We start from the raw sequence: 20536 nt of genomic DNA, 5'->3' as shown, positions 1-20536 counted from the left end.
ATTGACAATGCGACACCGAATTTCTGTCTCGATTGAAAACTACAGGCACCATGCCGACTTCTCTCCGAGCGACTAACGCTTCTATAATCACTGCATGGAACGTCTCCTGGGGTGCCAGTTGCTTGTTTCTGTTTTGCCGCTCCCGTTTACTGTATCCTTCACACCATCACATTGACGGACGACACAGAAATTGTATCGATTTTCAAAACTGCAGCCTTCATCCCGAATTCTTATCAAATGACTTACGTGGCTACATTCACCAAATGGCACCTCTCCTGGGAGGCCAGTAGCTTGTTTCCGATGCACCACTGCCCATTTACTGTAAAACCTCTCACGATCAAATTGAGAATGCGACACCGAATTTCTGTCTCGATTGAAAACTACAGGCACCATGCCGACTTCCCTTCGAGCGACTAACGCTTCTATAATCACTGCATGGAGCCTCTCCTGGGGTGGCAGTTGCTTGTTTCTGTCTTGCCACTCCCGTTTACTGTATCCTTCACTCCGTCACATTGACGGACGATACAGAAATTGTACCGATTTTCAAAACTGCATTCTTATCAAATGACTTACGTGGCTACATTCACCAAATGGCACCTCTCCTGGGAGGCCAGTAGCTTGTTTCCGATGCACCACTGCCCATTTACTGTAAAACCTCTCACCATCACATTGACAATGCGACACCGAATTTCTGTGTCGATTAAAAACTACAGGCACCATGCCGACTTCTCTCCGAGCGACTAACGCTTCTATAATCACTGCATGGAACCTCTCCTGGGGTGCCAGTTGCTTGTTTGTGTTTTGCCACTCCCGTTTACTGTATCCTTCACACCCTCACATTGACGGACGACACAGAAATTGCATTGATTTTCAAAACTGCAGCCTTCATCCCGAATTCTTATCAAATGACTTACGTGGCTACATTCACCAAATGGCACCTCTCCTGGGAGGCCAGTAGCTTGTTTCCGATGCAACACTGCCCATTGACTGTAAAACATCTTACTATCACATTGACAATGCGACACCGAATTTCTGTCTCGATTGAAAACTACAGGCACCATGCCGACTTCTCTCCGAGCGACTAACGCTTCTATAATCACTGCATGGAACGTCTCCTGGGGTGCCAGTTGCTTTTTTCTGTTTTGCCGCTCCCGTTTACTGTATCCTTCACACCATCACATTGACGGACGACACAGAAATATTATCGATTTTCAAAACTGCAGCCTTCATCCCGAATTCTTATCAAATGACTTACGTGGCTACATTCACCAAATGGCACCTCTCCTGGGAGGCCAGTAGCTTGTTTCCGATGCACCACGGCCCATTTACTGTAAAACCTCTCACCATCACATTGACAATGCGAAACCGAATTTCTGTCTCGATTGAAAACTACAGGCACCATGCCGACTTCTCTCCGAGCGACTAACGCTTCTATAATGACTGCATGGAACCTCTCCTGGGGTGCCAGTTGTATGTTTCTGTCTTGCAACTCCCGTTTACTGTATCCTTCACACCCTCACATTGACGGACGACACAGAAATTGTATCGATTTTCAAAACTGCAGCCTTCATCCCGAATTCTTATCAAATGACTTACGTGGCTACATTCACCAAATGGCACCTCTCCTGGGAGGCCAGTAGCTTGTTTCCGATGCACCACTGCCCATTTACTGTAAAACCTCTCACCATCACATTGACAATGCGACACCGAATTTCTGTCTCGATTGAAAACTACAGGCACCATGCGGACTTCTCTCCGAGCGACTAACGCTTCTATAATCACTGCATGGAACCTCTCCTCGGGTGGCAGTTGCTTGTTTCCCTCCTGCCACTTCCGTTTACTGTATCCTTCACACCCTCACATTGACGGACGACACAGAAATTGTATCGATTTTCTAAACTGAAGCCTTCATCCCGAATTCTTATCAAATGACTTACGTGGCTACATTCACCAAATGACACCTCTCCTGGGAGGCCAGTAGCTTGTTTCCGATGCACCACTGCCCATTTACTGTAAAACCTCTCACCATCACATTGACAATGCGACACCGAATTTCTGTCTCGATTGAAAACTACAGGCACCATGCCGACTTCTCTCCGAGCGACTAACGCTTCTATAATCACTGCATGGAACCTCTCCTGGAGTGCCAGTTGTTTGTTTCTGTCTTCCCACTCCCGTTTACTGTATCCTTCACACCGTCACATTGACGGACGATACAGAAATTGTACCGATTTTCAAAACTGCATTCTTATCAAATGACTTACGTGTCTACATTCACCAAATGGCACCTCTCCTGGGAGGCCAGTAGCTTGTTTCCGATGCACCACTGCCCATTTACTGTAAAACCTCTCACCATCACATTGACAATGCGACACCGAATTTCTGTCTCGATTGAAAACTACAGGCACCATGCCGACTTCACTCCGAGCGACTAACGCTTCTATAATCACTGCATGGAACCTCTCCTGGGGTGGCAGTTGCTTGTTTCTGTCCTGCCACTCCCGTTTACTGTATCCTTCACACCCTCACATTGACGGACGACACAGAAATTGTATCGATTTTCAAAACTGCAGCCTTCATCCCGAATTCTTATCAAATGACTTACGTGGCTACATTCACCAAACGGCACCTCTCCTGGGAGGCCAGTAGCTTGTTTCCGATGCACCACTGCCTATTTACTGTAAAACCTCTCACCATCACATTGACAATGCGACACCGAATTTCTGTTTCGATTGAAAACTACAGGCACCATGCCGCCTTCTCTCCGAGCGACTAACGCTTCTATAATCACTGCATGGAACCTCTCCTGGGGTGCCAGTTGCTTGTTTCTGTCCTGCCACTCCCGTTTACTGTATCCTTCACACCCTCACATTGACGGACGACACAGAAATTGTATCGATTTTTAAAACTGCAGCCTTGATCCCGAATTCTTATCAAATGACTTACGTGGCTACATTCACCAAATGGCACCTCTCCTGGGAGGCCAGTAGCTTGTTTCCGATGCACCACTGCCCATTTACTGTAAAACCTCTCACCATCAAATTGAGAATGCGACACCGAATTTCTGTCTCGATTGAAAACTACAGGCACCATGCCGACTTCCCTTCGAGCGACTAACGCTTCTATAATCACTGCATGGAGCCTCTCCTGGGGTGGCAGTTGCTTGTTTCTGTCTTGCCACTCCCGTTTACTGTATCCTTCACTCCGTCACATTGACGGACGATACAGAAATTGTACCGATTTTCAAAACTGCATTCTTATCAAATGACTTACGTGGCTACATTCACCAAATGGCACCTCTCCTGGGAGGCCAGTAGCTTGTTTCCGATGCACCACTGCCCATTTACTGTAAAACCTCTCACCATCACATTGACAATGCGACACCGAATTTCTGTGTCGATTGAAAACTACAGGCACCATGCCGACTTCTCTCCGAGCGACTAACGCTTCTATAATCACTGCATGGAACCTCTCCTGGGGTGCCAGTTGCTTGTTTGTCTTTTGCCACTCCCGTTTACTGTATCTTTCACACCCTCACATTGACGGACGACACAGAAATTGTATCGATTTTCAAAACTGCAGCCTTCATCCCGAATTCTTATCAAATGACTTACGTGGCTACATTCACCAAATGGCACCTCTCCTGGGAGGCCAGTAGCTTGTTTCCGATGCAACACTGCCCATTGACTGTAAAACATCTTACTATCACATTGACAATGCGACACCGAATTTCTGTCTCGATTGAAAACTACAGGCACCATGCCGACTTCTCTCCGAGCGACTAACGCTTCTATAATCACTGCATGGAACGTCTCCTGGGGTGCCAGTTGCTTGTTTCTGTTTTGCCGCTCCCGTTTACTGTATCCTTCACACCATCACATTGACGGACGACACAGAAATTGTATCGATTTTCAAAACTGCAGCCTTCATCCCGAATTCTTATCAAATGACTTACGTGGCTACATTCACCAAATGGCACCTCTCCTGGGAGGCCAGTAGCTTGTTTCCGATGCACCACGGCCCATTTACTGTAAAACCTCTCACCATCACATTGACAATGCGAAACCGAATTTCTGTCTCGATTGAAAACTACAGGCACCATGCCGACTTCTCTCCGAGCGACTAACGCTTCTATAATCACTGCATGGAACCTCTCCTGGGGTGCCAGTTGTATGTTTCTGTCTTGCAACTCCCGTTTACTGTATCCTTCACACCCTCACATTGACGGACGACACAGAAATTGTATCGATTTTCAAAACTGCAGCCTTCATCCCGAATTCTTATCAAATGACTTACGTGGCTACATTCACCAAATGGCACCTCTCCTGGGAGGCCAGTAGCTTGTTTCCGATGCACCACGGCCCATTTACTGTAAAACCTCTCACCATCACATTGACAATGCGAAACCGAATTTCTGTCTCGATTGAAAACTGCAGGCACCATGCCGACTTCTCTCCGAGCGACTAACGCTTCTATAATCACTGCATGGAACCTCTCCTGGGGTGCCAGTTGTATGTTTCTGTCTTGCAACTCCCGTTTACTGTATCTTTCACACCCTCACATTGACGGACGACACAGAAATTGTATCGATTTTCAAAACTGCAGCCTTCATCCCGAATTCTTATCAAATGACTTACGTGGCTACATTCACCAAATGGCACCTCTCCTGGGAGGCCAGTAGCTTGTTTCCGATGCACCACTGCCCATTTACTGTAAAACCTCTCACCATCACATTGACAATGCGACACCGAATTTCTGTCTCGATTGAAAACTACAGGCACCATGCCGACTTTTCTCCAAGCGACTAACGCTTCTACAATCACTGCATGGAACCTCTCCTGGGGTGGCAGTTGCTTGTTTCTGTCTTGCCACTCCCGTTTACTATATCCCTCACACCCTCACATTGACGGACGACACAGAAATTGTATCGATTTTCAAAACTGCAGCCTTTATCCCGAATTCTTATCAAATGACTTACGTGGCTACATTCACCAAATGGCACCTCTCCTGGGAGGCCAGTAGCTTGTTTCCGATGCACCACTGCCCATTTACTGTAAAACCTCTCACCATCACATTGACAATGCGACACCGAATTTCTGTCTCGATTGAAAACTACAGGCACCATGCGGACTTCTCTCCGAGCGACTAACGCTTCTATAATCACTGCATGGAACCTCTCCTGGGGTGCCAGTTGCTTGTTTGTGTTTTGCCACTCCCGTTTACTGAATCCTTCACACCCTCACATTGACGGACGACACAGAAATTGTATCGATTTTCAAAACTGCAGCCTTCATCCCGAATTCTTATCAAATGACTTACGTGGCTACATTCACCAAATGGCACCTCTCCTGGGAGGCCAGTAGCTTGTTTCCGATGCACCACTGCCCATTTACTGTAAAACCTCTGACCATCACATTGACAATGCGACACCGAATTTCTGTCTCGATTGAAAACTACAGGCACCATGCCGACTTCTCTCCGAGCGACTAACGGTTCTATAATCACTGCATGGAACCTCTCCTGGGGTGGCAGTTGCTTGTTTCTGTCCTGCCACTCCCGTTTACTGTATCATTCACACCCTCACATTGACGGACGACACAGAAATTGTATCGATTTTCAAAACTGCAGCCTTCTTCCCGAATTCTTATCAAATGACTTACGTGGCTACATTCACCAAATGGCACCTCTCCTGGGAGGCCAGTAGCTTGTTTCCGATGCACCACCGCCCATTTCCTGTAAAACCTCTGACCATCACATTGACAATGCGACACCGAATTTCTGTCTCGATTGAAAACTACAGGCACCATGCCGACTTTTCTCCAAGCGACTAACGCTTCTACAATCACTGCATGGAACCTCTCCCGGGGTGGCAGTTGCTTGTTTCTGTCTTGCCGCTCCCGTTTACTGTATCCCTCACACCCCCACATTGACGGACGACACAGAAATTGTATCGATTTTCAATACTGCAGCCTTCATCCCGAATTCTCATCAAATGACTTACGTGGCTACATTCACCAAATGGCACCTCTCCTGGGAGGCCAGTAGCTTGTTTCCGATGCACCACTGCCCATTTACTGTAAAGCCTCTCACTATCACATTGACAATGCGACACCGAATTTCTGTCTCGATTGAAAACTCCAGGCACCATGCCGACTTTCCTCCGAGCGACTAACGCTTCTATAATCACTGCATGGAACCTCTCCTGAGGTGCCAGTTGATGTTTCTATCTTGCCACTCCCGTTTACTGTATCCTTCACACCCTCACATTGACGGACGACACAGAAATTGTATCGATTTTCAAAACTGCAGCCTTCATCCCGAATTCTTATCAAATGACTTACGTGGCTACATTCACCAAATGGCACCTCTCCTGGGAGGCCAGTAGCTTGTTTCCGATGCACCACTGCCCATTTACTGTAAAACCTCTCACCATCACATTGACAATGCGACACCGAATTTCTGTCTCGATTGAAAACTACAGGCACCATGCCGACTTCTCTCCGAGCGACTAACGCTTCTATAATCACTGCATGGAACCTCTCCTGGGGTGCCAGTTGTATGTTTCTGTCTTGCCACTCCCGTTTACTGTATCCTTCACACCCTCACATTGACGGACGACACAGAAATTGTATCGATTTTCAAAACTGCAGCCTTCATCCCGAATTCTTATCAAATGACTTACGTGGCTACATTCACCAAATGGCACCTCACCTGGGAGGCCAGTAGTTTGTTTCCGATGCACCACTGCCCATTTACTGTAAAACCTCTGACCATCACATTGACAATGCGACACCGAATTTCTGTCTCGATTGAAAACTTCAGGCACCATGCCGACTTTTCTCCAAGCGACTAACGCTTCTACAATCACTGCATGGAACGTCTCCTGGGGTGGCAGTTGCTTGTTTCTGTCTTGCCACTCCCGTTTACTGTATCCCTCACACCCTCACATTGACGGACGACACAGAAATTGTATCGATTTTCAAAACTGCAGCCTTCATCCCGAATTCTTATCAAATGACTTACGTGGCTACATTCACCAAATGGCACCTCTCCTGGGAGGCCAGTAGCTTGTTTCCGATGCACCACTGCCCATTTACTGTAAAACCTCTCACCATCACATTGACAATGCGACACCGAATTTCTGTCTCGATTGAAAACTACAGGCACCATGCCGACTTCTCTCCGAGCGACTAACGCTTCTATAATCGCTGCATGGAACCTCTCCTGGGGTGGCAGTTGCTTGTTTCTGTCCTGCCACTCCCGTTTACTGTATCCTTCACACCCTCACATTGACGGACGACACAGAAATTGTATCGATTTTCAAAACTGCAGCCTTCTTCCCGAATTCTTATCAAATGACTTACGTGGCTACATTCACCAAATGGCACCTCTCCTGGGAGGCCAGTAGCTTGTTTCCGATGCACCACTGCCCATTTACTGTAAAACCTCTCACCATCACATTGACAATGCGACACCGAATTTCTGTCTCGATTGAAAACTACAGGCACCATGCCGACTTCTCTCCGAGCGACTAACTCTTCTATAATCACTGCATGGAACCTCTCCTGGGGTGGCAGTTGCTTGTTTCTGTCCTGCCACTCCCGTTTACTGTATCATTCACACCCTCACATTGACGGACGACACAGAAATTGTATCGATTTTCAAAACTGCAGCCTTCATCCCGAATTCTTATCAAATGACTTACGTGGCTACATTCACCAAATAGCACCTCTCCTGGGAGGCCAGTAGCTTGTTTCCGATGCACCACTGCCCATTTACTGTAAAACCTCTCACCATCACTTTGACAATGCGACACCGAATTTCTGTCTCGATTGAAAACCAAAGGCACCATGCCGACTTCTCTCCGAGCGACTAACGCTTCTATAATCACTGCATGGAACCTCTCCTGGGGTGCCAGTTGTATGTTTCTGTCTTGCCACTCCCGTTTACTGTATCCTTCACACCCTCACATTGACGGACGACACAGAAATTGTATCGATTTTCAAAACTGCAGCCTTCATCCCGAATTCTTATCAAATGACTTACGTGGCTACATTCACCAAATGGCACCTCTCCTGGGAGGCCAGTAGCTTGTTTCCGATGCACAACTGCCCATTTACTGTAAAACCTCTGACCATCACATTGACAATGCGACACCGAATTTCTGTCTCGATTGAAAACTACAGGCACCATGCCGACTTCTCTCCGAGCGACTAACGCTTCTATAATCACTGCATGGAACCTCTCCTGGGGTGGCAGTTGCTTGTTTCTGTCCTGCCACTCCTGTTTACTGTATCATTCACACCCTCACATTGACGGACGACACAGAAATTGTATCGATTTTCAAAACTGCAGCCTTCTTCCCGAATTCTTATCAAATGACTTACGTGGCTACATTCACCAAATGGCACCTCTCCTGGGAGGCCAGTAGCTTGTTTCCGATGCACCACTGCCCATTTACTGTAAAACCTCTGACCATCACATTGACAATGCGACACCGAATTTCTGTCTCGATTGAAAACTACAGGCACCATGCCGACTTTTCTCCAAGCGACTAACGCTTCTACAATCACTGCATGGAACCTCTCCCGGGGTGGCAGTTGCTTGTTTCTGTCTTGCCACTCCCGTTTACTGTATCCCTCACACCCTCACATTGACGGACGACACAGAAATTGTATCGATTTTTAATACTGCAGCCTTCATCCCGAATTCTCATCAAACGACTTACGTGGCTACATTCACCAAATGGCACCTCTCCTGGGAGGCCAGTAGCTTGTTTCCGATGCACCACTGCCCATTTACTGTAAAACCTCTCACCATCACATTGACAATGCGACACCGAATTTCTGTCTCGATTGAAAACTACTGGCACCATGCCGACCTCTCTCCGAGCGACTAACGCTTCTATAATCACTGCATGGAACCTCTCCTGGGGTGCCAGTTGAATGTTTCTGTCTTGCCACTCCCGTTTACTGTATCCTTCACACCCTCACAATGACGGACGACACAGAAATTGTATCGATTTTCAAAACTGCAGCCTTCATCCAGAATTCTTATCAAATGACTTACGTGGCTACATTCACCAAATGGCACCTCTCCTCGGAGGCCAGTAGCTTGTTTCCGTTGCACCACTGCCCATTTACTGTAAAACCTCTCACCATCACATTGACAATGCGACACCGAATTTCTGTCTCGATTGAAAACTACAGGCACCATGCCGACTTCTCTCCGAGTGACTAACGCTTCTATAATCACTGCATGGAACCTCTCCTGGGGTGGCAGTTGCTTGTTTCTGTCCTGCCACTCCCGTTTACTGTATCCTTCACACCCTCACATTGACGGACGACACAGAAATTGTATCGATTTTCAAAACTGCAGGCTTCATCCCGAATTCTTAACAAATGACTTACGTGGATACATTCACCAAATGGCAACTCTCCTGGGAGGCCAGTGGCTTGTTTCCGATGCACCACTGCCCATTTAATGTAAAACCTCTCACCATCACATTGACAATGCGACACCGAATTTCTGTCTCGGTTGAAAACTACAGGCACCAAGCCGACTTCCCTCCGAGCGACTAACGCTTCTATAATCACTGCATGGAACCTCTCCTGGGGTGCCAGTTGCTTGTTTCTGACTTGCCACTCCCGTTTACTGTATCCTTCACACCCTCACATTGACGGACGACACAGAAATTGTATCGATTTTCAAAACTGCAGCCTTCATCCCGAATTCTTATCAAATGACTTACGTGGTTACATTCACCAAATGGCATGTTTCCTCTGAGGCCAGTAGCTTGTTTCCGATGCACCACTGCCATTTACTGTAAAACCTCTCACCATCACATTGACAATGCGACACCGAATTTCTGTCTCGATTGAAAACTACAGGCACCATGCAGACTTCTCTCCGAGCGACTAACGCTTCTATAATCACTGCATGGAACCTCTCCTGGGGTGGCAGTTGATTGTTTCTGTCTTGCCACTCCCGTTTACTGTATCCTTCACACCCTCACATTGACGGACGACACAGAAATTGTATCGCTTTTCAAAACTGCAGCCTTCATCCCGAATTCTTATCAAATGACTTACGTGGCTACATTCACCAAATGGCACCTCTCCTGTGTGGCCAGTAGCTTGTTTCCGATGCACCGCTGCCCATTTACTGTAAAACCTCTCACCATCACATTGACAATGCGACACCGAATTTCTGTCTCGATTGAAAACTACAGGTACCATGCCGACTTCCCTCCGAGCGACTAACGGTTCCATAATCACTGCATGGAACCTCTCCTGGGGTGGCAGTTGCTTGTTTCTGTCTTGCCACTCCCGTGTACTGTATCCGTCGCACCCTCACATTGACGGACGACACAGAAATTCTATCGATTTTCAAAACTGCAGCCTTCATCCCGAATTCTTATCAAATGACTTACGTGGCTACATTCACCAAATGTCACCTTTCCTGGGAGGCCAGTAGATTGTTTCCGATGCACCACTGCCCATTTACTGTAAAACCTCTCACCATCACTTTGACAATGCGACACCGAATTTCTGTCTCGATTGAAAACTGCAGGAACCATGCCGACTTCCCTCCGAGCGACTAACGCTTCAATAATCACTGTATGGAACCTCTCCTGGGGTTGCAGTTGCTTGTTACTGTCTTGCCACTCCCGTTTACTGTATCCTTCACTCCCTCACATTGACGGACGGCACAGAAATTGTATCGATTTTCAAAACTGCCGGCTTCATCCCGAATTCTTATCAAATGACTTACGTGGCTACATTCACCAAATGGCATCTCTCCTGGGATGCCAGTAGCTTGTTTCCGATGCACCACTGCCCATTTACTGTATAACCTCTCACCATCACATTGACAATGCGACACCGAATTTCTGTTTCGATTGAAAACTACAGGCACCATGCCGACTTCTCTCCGAGCGACTAACGCTTCTATAATCACAGCATGGAACCCCTCCTGGGGTGGCAGTTGCTTGTTTCTGTCTTGCCACTCTCGTTTACTGTATCCTTCACACCCTCACATTGACGGACGACACAGAAATTGTATTGATTTTCAAAACTGCAGCCTTCATCCCGAATTCTTATCAAATGACTTACGTGGCTACATTCACCAAATGGCACCTCTCCTGGGAGGCCAGTAGCTTGATTCCGATGCACCACTGCCCATTTACTGTAAAACCTCTCACCATCACATTGACAATGCGACACTGAATTTCTGTCTCGATTGAAAACTACAGGCACCATGCCGACTTCTCTCCGAGCGACTAACGCTTCTATAATCACTGCATGGAACTTCTCGTGGGGTGCGAGTTGTATGTTTCTGTCTTGCCACTCCCGTTTACTGTATCCTTCACACCCTCACATTGACGGACGACACAGAAATTGTATCGATTTTCAAAACTGCAGGCATCATTCCGAATTCTTATCAAATGACTTACGTGGCTACATTCACCAAATGGCACCTCTCCTGGGAGGCCAGTAGCTTGTTTCCGATGCACCGCTGCCCATTTACTGTAAAACCTCTCACCATCACATTGACAATGCGACACCGAATTTCTGTCTCGATTGAAAACTACAGGTACAATGCCGACTTCTCTCCGAGCGACTAACGGTTCTATAATCACTGCATGGAACCTCTCCTGGGGTGGCAGTTGCTTGTTTCTGTCTTGCCACTCCCGTTTACTGTATCCTTCACACCCTCACATTGACGGACGACTCAGTAATAGTATCGATTTTCAAAACTGCAGGCTTCATCCCGAATTCTTATCAAATGACTTACGTGGCTACATTCACCAAATGGCACCTCTCCTGGGAGGCCAGTAGCTTGTTTCCGATGCACCACTGCCCATTTACTTTAAAACCTCTCACTATCACATTAACAATGCGACACCGAATTTCTGTCTCGATTGAAAACTACAGGTACCATGCCGACTTCTCTCCGAGCGACTAACGCTTCTATAATCACTGCATGGAACCTCTCCTGTGGTGCCAGTTGCTTGTTTCTGTCTTGCCACTCCCGTTAACTGTATCCTTCACACCCTCACATTGACGGACGACACAGAAATTGTATCGATTTTCAAAACTGCAGCCTTCATCCCGAATTCTTATCAAATGACTTACGTGGCTACATTCACCAAATGGCACCTCTCCTGGGAGGCCAGTAGCTTCTTTCCGATGCACCACTGCCCATTTACTGTAAAACCTCTCACTATCACATTAACAATGCGACACCGAATTTCTGTCTCGATTGAAAACTACAGGTACCATGCCGACTTCTCTCCGAGCGACTAACGCTTCTATAATCACTGCATGGAACCTCTCCTGAGGTGCCAGTTGCTTGTTTCTGTCTTGCCACTCCCGTTAACTGTATCCTTCACACCCTCACATTGACGGACGACACAGAAATTGTATCGATTTTCAAAACTGCAGGCATCATTCCGAATTCTTATCAAATGACTTACGTGGCTACATTCACCAAATGGCACCTCTCCTGGGAGGCCAGTAGCTTGTTTCCGATGCACCGCTGCCCATTTACTGTAAAACCTCTCACTATCACATTAACAATGCGATACCGAATTTCTGTCTCGATTGAAAACTACAGGTACCATGCCGACTTCTCTCCGAGCGACTAACGCTTCTATAATCACTGCATGGAACCTCTCCTGTGGTGCCAGTTGCTTGTTTCTGTCTTGCCACTCCCGTTAACTGTATCCTTCACACCCTCACATTGACGGACGACACAGAAATTGTATCGATTTTCAAAACTGCAGCCTTCATCCCGAATTCTTATCAAATGACTTACGTGGCTACATTCACCAAATGGCACCTCTCCTGGGAGGCCAGTAGCTTCTTTCCGATGCACCACTGCCCATTTACTGTAAAACCTCTCACTATCACATTAACAGTGCGACACCGAATTTCTGTCTCGATTGAAAACTACAGGCACCATGTCGACTTCTCTCCGAGCGACTAACGCTTCTATAATCACTGCATGGAACCTCTCCTGGGGTGCCAGTTGTATGTTTCTGTCTTGCCACTCCCGTTTACTGTATCCTTCACACCCTCACATTGACGGACGACACAGAAATTGTATCGATTTTCAAAACTGCAGGCATCATTCCGAATTCTTATCAAATGACTTACGTGGCTACATTCACCAAATGGCACCTCTCCTGGGAGGCCAGTAGCTTCTTTCCGATGCACCACTGCCCATTTACTGTAAAACCTCTCACTATCACATTAACAATGCGACACCGAATTTCTGTCTCGATTGAAAACTACAGGTACCATGCCGACTTCTCTCCGAGCGACTAACGCTTCTATAATCACTGCATGGAACCTCTCCTGTGGTGCCAGTTGCTTGTTTCTGTCTTGCCACTCCCGTTAACTGTATCCTTCACACCCTCACATTGACGGACGACACAGAAATTGTATCGATTTTCAAAACTGCAGGCATCATTCCGAATTCTTATCAAATGACTTACGTGGCTACATTCACCAAATGGCACCTCTCCTGGGAGGCCAGTAGCTTCTTTCCGATGCACCACTGCCCATTTACTGTAAAACCTCTCACTATCACATTAACAATGCGACACCGAATTTCTGTCTCGATTGAAAACTACAGGTACCATGCCGACTTCTCTCCGAGCGACTAACGCTTCTATAATCACTGCATGGAACCTCTCCTGTGGTGCCAGTTGCTTGTTTCTGTCTTGCCACTCCCGTTAACTGTATCCTTCACACCCTCACATTGACGGACGACACAGAAATTGTATCGATTTTCAAAACTGCAGCCTTCATCCCGAATTCTTATCAAATGACTTATGTGGCTACATTCACCAAATGGCACCTCTCCTGGGAGGCCAGTAGCTTCTTTCCGATGCACCACTGCCCATTTACTGTAAAACCTCTCACTATCACATTAACAATGCGACACCGAATTTCTGTCTCGATTGAAAACTACAGGCACCATGTCGACTTCTCTCCGAGCGACTAACGCTTCTATAATCACTGCATGGAACCTCTCCTGGGGTGCCAGTTGTATGTTTCTGTCTTGCCACTCCCGTTTACTGTATCCTTCACACCCTCACATTGACGGACGACACAGAAATTGTATCGAATTTCAAAACTGCAGCCTTCATCCCGAATTCATAAAAAATGACTTACGTGGCTACGTTCACCAAATGGCACCTCTCCTGGGAGGCCAGTAGCTTGTTTCCGATGCACCGCTGCCCATTTACTGTAAAACGTCTCACCATCACATTGACAATGCGACACCGAATTTCTGTCTCGATTGAAAACTACAGGTACAATGCCGACTTCTCTCCGAGCGACTAACGGTTCTATAATCACTGCATGGAACCTCTCCTGGGGTGGCAGTTGCTTGTTTCTGTCTTGCCACTCCCGTTTACTGTATCCTTCACACCCTCACATTGACGGACGACTCAGTAATAGTATCGATTTTCAAAACTGCAGGCTTCATCCCGAATTCTTATCAAATGACTTACGTGGCTACATTCACCAAATGGCACCTCTCCTGGGAGGCCAGTAGCTTGTTTCCGATGCACCACTGCCCATTTACTGTAAAACCTCTCACCATCACATTGACATTGCGACACCGAATTTCTGTCTCGATTGAAAACTACAGGCACCATGCCGACTTCCCTCCGAGCGACTAACGCTTCTATAATCACTGCATGGAACCTCTCCTGGGGTGGCAGTTGCTTGTTTCTGTCTTGCCACTCCCGTTTACTGTATCCTTCACACCCTCACATTGACGGACGACACAGAAATTGTATCGATTTTCAAAACTGCAGGCTTCATCCCGAATTCTTATCAAATGACTTACGTGGCTACATTCACCAAATGGCACCTCTCCTGGGAGGCCAGTAGCTTGTTTCCGATGCACCACTGCCCATTTACTGTAAAACCTCTCACTATCACATTAACAATGCGACACCGAATTTCTGTCTCGATTGAAAACTACAGGTACCATGCCGACTTCTCTCCGAGCGACTAACGCTTCTATAATCACTGCATGGAACCTCTCCTGTGGTGCCAGTTGCTTGTTTCTGTCTTGCCACTCCCGTTAACTGTATCCTTCACACCCTCACATTGACGGACGACACAGAAATTGTATCGATTTTCAAAACTGCAGCCTTCATCCCGAATTCTTATCAAATGACTTACGTGGCTACATTCACCAAATGGCACCACTCCTGGGAGGCCAGTAGCTTGTTTCCGATGCACCACTGCCCATTTACTGTAAAACCTCTCACCATCACATTGACAATGCGACACTGAATTTCTGTCTCGATTGAAAACTACAGGCACCATGCCGACTTCTCTCCGAGCGACTAACGCTTCTATAATCACTGCATGGAACCTCTCCTGGGGTGGCAGTTGCTTGTTTCTGTCTTGCCACTCCCGTTTACTGTATCCTTCACACCCTCACATTGACGGACGACACAGAAATTGTATCGATTTTCAAAACTGCAGGCTTCATCCCGAATTCTTATCAAATGACTTACGTGGCTACATTCACCAAATGGCACCTCTCCTGGGAGGCCAGTAGCTTGTTTCCGATGCACCACTGCCCATTTACTGTAAAACCTCTCACCATCACATTGACAATGCGACACCGAATTTCTGTCTCGATTGAAAACTACAGGCACCATGCCGACTTCTCTCCGAGCGACTAACGCTTCTATAACCACTGCATGGAACCTCTCCTGGGGTGGCAGTTGCTTGTTTCTGTCTTGCCACTCCCGTTTACCGTATCCTTCACACCGTCACATTGACGGACGACACAGAAATTGTACCGATTTTCAAAACTGCAGCCTTCATCCCGAATTCTTATCAAATGACTTACGTGGCTACATTCACCAAATGGCACCTCTCCTGGGAGGCCAGTAGCTCTTTTCCGATGCACCACTGCCCGTTTACTGTAAAACCTCACACCATCACATTGACAATGCGACACCGAATTTCTGTCTCGATTGAAAACTACAGGCACCATGCCGACTTCTCTCCGAGCGACTAACGGTTCTATAACCACTGCATGGAACCTCTCCTGGGGTGGCAGTTGCTTGTTTCTGTCTTGCCACTCCTGTTTACTGTATCCTTCACACCGTCACATTGACGGACGACACAGAAATTGTACCGGTTTTCAAAACTGCAGCCTTCATCCCGAATTCTTATCAAATGACTTACGTGGCTACATTCACCAAATGGCACCTCTCCTGGGAGGCCAGTAGCTCTTTTCCGATGCACCACTGCCCGTTTACTGTAAAGCCTCACACCATCACATTGACAATGCGACACCGAATTTCTGTCTCGATTGAAAACTACAGGCACCATGCAGACTTCTCTCCGAGCGACTAACGCTTCTATAACCACTGCATGGAACCTCTCCTGGGGTGGCAGTTGCTTGTTTCTGTCTTGCCACTCCTGTTTACTGTATCCTTCACACCGTCACATTGACGGACGACACAGAAATTGTACCGATTTTCAAAACTGCAGCCTTCATCCCGAATTCTTATCAAATGACTTACGTGGCTACATTCACCAAATGGCACCTCTCCTGGGAGGCCAGTAGCTCTTTTCCGATGCACCACTGCCCGTTTACTGTAAAGCCTCACACCATCACATTGACAATGCGACACCGAATTTCTGTCTCGATTGAAAACTACAGGCACCATGCCGACTTCTCTCCGAGCGACTAACGCTTCTATAACCACTGCATGGAACCTCTCCTGGGGTGGCAGTTGCTTGTTTCTGTCTTGCCACTCCCGTTTACTGTATCCTTCACACCGTCACATTGACGGACGACACAGAAATTGTACCGATTTTCAAAACTGCAGCCTTCATCCCGAATTCTTATCAAATGACTTACTTTGCTACATTCACCAAATGGCACCTCTCCTGGGAGGCCAGTAGCTCTTTTCCGATGCACCACTGCCCGTTTACTGTAAAACCTCACACCATCAGATTGACAATGCGACACCGAATTTCTGTCTCGATTGAAAACTACAGGCACCATGGAACCTCTCCTGGGGTGGCAGTTGCTTGTTTCTGTCCTGCCACTCCCGATTACTGTATCCTTCACACCCTCACATTGACGGACGGCACAGAAATTGTATCGATTTTCAAAACTGCAGCCTTCCTCCCGAATTCTTATCAAATGACTTACGTGGCTACATTCACCAAATGGCACCTCTCCTGGGAGGCCAGTAGCTTGTTTCCGATGCACCACTGCCCATTTACTGTAAAACCTCTCACCATCACATTGACAATGCGACACCGAATTTCTGTCTCGATTGAAAACTACAGGCACCATGCCGACTTCTCACCGAGCGACTAACGCCTCTATAATCACTCCATGGAACCTCTCCTGGGGTGGCAGTTGCTTGTTTCTGTCTTGCCACTCCTGTTTACTGTATCCTTCACACCCTCACATTGACGGACGACACAGAAATTGTATCGATTTTCAAAACTGCAGCCTTCATCCCGAATTCTTATCAAATGACTTACGTGGCTACATTCACCAAATGGCACCTCTCCTGGGAGCCCAGTAGCTTGTTTCCCATGCACCACTGCCCATTTACTGTAAAACCTCCCACCATCACATTGACAATGCGACACTGAATTTCTGTCTCGATTGAAAACTACAGGCACCATGCCGACTTCTCTCCGAGCGACTATCGCTTCTATAATCACTGCATGGAACCTCTCCTGGGGTGACATTTGCTTGTTTCTGTCTTGCCACTCCCGTTTACTGTATCCTTCACACCCTCACATTGACGGACGACACAGAAATTGTATCGATTTTCAAAACTGCAGGCTTCATCCCGAATTCTTATCAAATGACTTACGTGGCTACATTCACCAAATGGCACCTCTCCTGGGAGGCCAGTAGCTTGTTTCCGATGCACCACTGCCCATTTACTGTAAAACCTCTCACCATCACATTGACAATGCGACACCGATTTTCTGTCTCGATTGAAAACTACAGGCACCATGCCGACTTCTCACCGAGCGACTAACGCCTCTATAATCACTGCATGGAGCCTCTTTTGGGGTGGCAGTTGCTTGTTTCTGTCTTGCCACTCCTGTTTACTGTATCCTTCACACCGTCACATTGACGGACGACACAGAAATTGTACCGATTTTCAAAACTGCAGCCTTCATCCCGAATTCTTATCAAATGACTTACGTGGCTACATTCACCAAATGGCACCTCTCCTGGGAGGCCAGTAGCTCTTTTCCGATGCACCACTGCCCGTTTACTGTAAAGCCTCACACCATCACATTGACAATGCGACACCGAATTTCTGTCTCGATTGAAAACTACAGGCACCATGCCGACTTCTCTCCGAGCGACTAACGCTTCTATAACCACTGCATGGAACCTCTCCTGGGGTGGCAGTTGCTTGTTTCTGTCTTGCCACTCCCGTTTACTGTATCCTTCACACCGTCACATTGACGGACGACACAGAAATTGTACCGATTTTCAAAACTGCAGCCTTCATCCCGAATTCTTATCAAATGACTTACGTGGCTACATTCACCAAATGGCACCTCTCCTGGGAGGCCAGTAGCTCTTTTCCGATGCACCACTGCCCGTTTACTGTAAAACCTCACACCATCACATTGACAATGCGACACCGAATTTCTGTCTCGATTGAAAACTACAGGCACCATGGAACCTCTCCTGGGGTGGCAGTTGCTTGTTTCTGTCCTGCCACTCCCGATTACTGTATCCTTCACACCCTCACATTGACGGACGGCACAGAAATTGTATCGATTTTTAAAAACTGCAGCCTTCTTCCCGAATTCTTATCAAATGACTCACGTGGCTACATTCACCAAATGGCACCTCTCCTGGGAGGCCAGTAGCTTGTTTCCGATGCACCACTGCCCATTTACTGTAAAACCTCTCACCATCACTTTGACAATGCGACACCGAATTTCTGTCTCGATTGAAAACTACAGGCACCATGCCGACTTCTCACCGAGCGACTAACGCCTCTATAATCACTCCATGGAACCTCTCCTGGGGTGGCAGTTGCTTGTTTCTGTCTTGCCACTCCTGTTTACTGTATCCTTCACACCCTCACATTGACGGACGACACAGAAATTGTATCGATTTTCAAAACTGCAGCCTTCATCCCGAATTCTTATCAAATGACTTACGTGGCTACATTCACCAAATGGCACCTCTCCTGGGAGCCCAGTAGCTTGTTTCCCATGCACCACTGCCCATTTACTGTAAAACCTCCCACCATCACATTGACAATGCGACACTGAATTTCTGTCTCGATTGAAAACTACAGGCACCATGCCGACTTCTCTCCGAGCGACTAACGCTTCTATAATCACTGCATGGAACCTCTCCTGGGGTGACATTTGCTTGTTTCTGTCTTGCCACTCCCGTTTACTGTATCCTTCACACCCTCACATTGACGGACGACACAGAAATTGTATCGATTTTCAAAACTGCAGGCTTCATCCCGAATTCTTATCAAATGACTTACGTGGCTACATTCACCAAATGGCACCTCTCCTGGGAGGCCAGTAGCTTGTTTCCGATGCACCACTGCCCATTTACTGTAAAACCTCTCACCATCACATTGACAATGCGACACCGAATTTCTGTCTCGATTGAAAACTACAGGCACCATGCCGACTTCTCTCCGAGCGATTAACGCTTCTATATTCACTGCATGGAACCTCTCCTGAGGTGCCAGTTGCTTGTTTCTGTCTTGCCACTCCCGTTTACTGTATCCTTCACACCCTCACATTGACGGGCGACACAGAAATAGTATCGATTTTCAAAACTGCAGGCTTCATCCCGAATTCTTATCAAATGACTTACGTGGCTACATTCACCAAATGGCATCTCTCCTGGGAGGCCAGTAGCTTGTTTCCGATGCACCACTGCCCATTTACTGTATATCCTCTCACCATCACATTGACAATGCGTCACCGAATTTCTGTCTCGATTGAAAACTACAGGCACCATGCCGACTTCACTCCGAGCGACTAACGCTTCTATAATCACTGCATGGAACCTCTCCTGGGGTGGCAGTTGCTTGTTTCTGTCTTGCCACTCCCGTTTACTGTATCCTTCACACCGTCACATTGACGGACGACACAGAAATTGTATCGATTTTCAAAACTGCAGCCTTCATCCCGAATTCTTATCAAATGACTTACGTGGCTACATTCACCAAATGGCACCTCTCCTGGGAGGCCAGTAGCTCTTTTCCGATGCACCACTGCCCGTTTACTGTAAAGCCTCACACCATCACATTGACAATGCGACACCGAATTTCTGTCTCGATTGAAAACTACAGGCACCATGCCGACTTCTCTCCGAGCGACTAACGCTTCTATAACCACTGCATGGAACCTCTCCTGGGGTGGCAGTTGCTTGTTTCTGTCTTGCCACTCCCGTTTACTGTATCCTTCACACCGTCACATTGACGGACGACACAGAAATTGTACCGATTTTCAAA

Source organism: Schistocerca americana, chromosome 9, assembly GCF_021461395.2.
Source record: "Schistocerca americana isolate TAMUIC-IGC-003095 chromosome 9, iqSchAmer2.1, whole genome shotgun sequence".
NCBI classification, from domain to species: domain Eukaryota; kingdom Metazoa; phylum Arthropoda; class Insecta; order Orthoptera; family Acrididae; genus Schistocerca; species Schistocerca americana.
The sequence above is the reverse complement of the archived record's forward strand: the minus strand, read 5'-3'. Positions refer to the sequence as shown.